Source organism: Ostrinia nubilalis, chromosome 17, assembly GCF_963855985.1.
Source record: "Ostrinia nubilalis chromosome 17, ilOstNubi1.1, whole genome shotgun sequence".
Lineage (NCBI taxonomy): Eukaryota > Metazoa > Arthropoda > Insecta > Lepidoptera > Crambidae > Ostrinia > Ostrinia nubilalis.
Window position 1 is genome coordinate 5,582,136 of NC_087104.1, and position 2,436 is coordinate 5,584,571.

Genomic DNA, 2,436 nt, shown 5'->3' on the forward strand with positions numbered 1-2,436 from the left:
TACTTAGACATTGTTGAAGTTAAAATGTCGTGAAAGTTTTACCTTTCTTGGAAGAGACGCTAAATGAAGCGAAGCTATGGCATCTTACGTTCTTGTAATAGGCGTGATTTTATTTATTTACTAGCTTTCCGCCCGCGGCTTCGCCCGGAGTTTTCCCGGAAATTGATCGATTTTTCTCGCCATAAAAATCATCCTTGGACTTCAACGAACATTTGAAAAAAAGAATTGGTAAAATTGGTCCAGACGTTGTTGAGTTATGCGCTTACCAACACAATTTGCGATTCATTTTTATATTATATAGATTTATCAAAGGGAAACAAACCATTTTCATACACAGATTTTGCAACAAAAAGGTGTAGTCGCATGCATAGGTAGGGTTGCTATCTCCAAAATTTGGCAATCAGGACAAGACGCGTGAAAACCTGGATTTTTGAGCCCAGAATCAGGAAATGTCAACTGGTTTTTTTTAAACTTAGTCTGTCGCCCGGCATCAGTATAAGAATGGAAATTTTTAAACCCGGATTACAAATAAAACCCCGCTCGGACGCACCTCGGACGCCCTCTAAAGTAGGACAAATCCGGGGAAACTCGTATGAATGGCAACCCCAATATGTGTAGGTGTAATTAAATAACAATAAATCATTTTAAAATTGGTTCTTAATGCATCGGATATTCATACGTAAAGAAAAGAAAATAAAATAGCTTTTCTCGTAGCAAATATCGTAGCTCGTAGCGATACTCGTAGCACGTAGTCTCTACGCAGTGGGTAAAGGTTCAAACCTGTCTTTTTTGTCACCGGTAAGTTACAAGGGTACTAAAATACCTATTTCTCAATGTCATTCATTCATCATTAGGATTCGCTTTTAGAAATTATGTCAAATGTCAAATAGTAGTAAAGGAACGTTTCTGGGCAAGGCGGCCGCCCGCGACTTCATACGCATGGATACCATTTTACCCCCTTAGGATTTGAATTTTCCAAAATTCATCTAAGTGAGCACATACGTTCTAAAAGGAACCCCCATGCAAAATTTGAGACTCCTAGCACTTGTAGTTTCTGAGATTTCGTGATGAGTGAGTCCGTCAATCAGTGACCTTTCGCTTTTATAGATATAGTTTGCTTGTAATATTTAGTAAATAATAATAACCAGTAATATCGACATCGTGTGAGAGCGTACTTGCCAGTATATTAAAGGTACTACCTCCTATAAGGGTTGGAGCCGATATAGGCTAACATTCTCTCGTTGTTTACTCCGCACTCAGCACACTAGGTCTCGTTCTATCGTTTAATTAAGGCTTAAGTGAAATTACCCGGGTGTCCTGGGGCGGGAATTTATTTTTACCGGCTACAGACAAGGTTCAGTCGCTAGCAAATATTGGACTATAAGTATACACATCTACTAAGATGTGAGTCGACCGAACATTGTGTCTTCTTAATGTGTTTTTGTGTTTACATGTTTATGTAAATATTTAGTAGTCTTAATGACTTGTAGAAATCCAGCTATTAAGTATATCTGTAATAATTTTGTAACGACGGGTAATTAGGTGATATTTAACACAATTTTCAAAGTCAAACCTAAGATCTACTGGCCACGAGTGCCTTCATAGGGAGTTAGCACAACATATTGGATATGTCCTCCTAACAAAAACAAAAAGTACAGTTCACAAAAAACTGTACTGGAATTATTCAGGTCTAACAATGTGGAAGCGTGCGTAAGCCCCGAACGCGTACGGCGCGATCTCTCACCGCCCGCGTATAAATATTGGACACGTTAAGTCAGCCGTGAACGCGCTTTACGCTTACACAGCGTAGGGACAACACTAGTACAAGCGATGGAAATGATTTACCTATGTGTGATAATAAAATGTCATAAGTGCAAGTGACATTACAAACATGAAAAAGAGTGATGCACAGTTTCAGAAGTATAAGTAAATCAGTCAATTTAAAGAGTATACGGCTAGCCAAAAACCTGTACTGGAGTTATTCAGGTTCAACAACGTGAACGTTCGCGTAAGCCCCGCCGCGTTCGGCGCAAGCCTTCAACGCCCCACGCACGCGTACGAATATTGGACGGAATAAGTCAGCCGTGAATGCGCGATTGTTGTGCTTACAATTTACAGGTTGGTGACGTGTTTATAAGACATATTTAGGATAACAGTTACTGGAGCAATGCGATTAACAGTAGGTACTTAATCACAATGCTCCAGTTATTGAGCTCTTGTAACATTTTGAGAGTAGTTACGAGTATGTAATTGCAATGAAAAAAAATAAATACCACATGTCGTAAGTGAATCAAACGTCAAAAACAGTGATTCATAATTTCAGAAGTCTAATATACTGTAACTGTTTCCTTTTTCACTTTAGCGTTTTCGCAAACGTGTTAAGCCTAAAGTACCGGTCTGCGACCAACAAAAGATAAAAAAATACGGCTAGCCAAA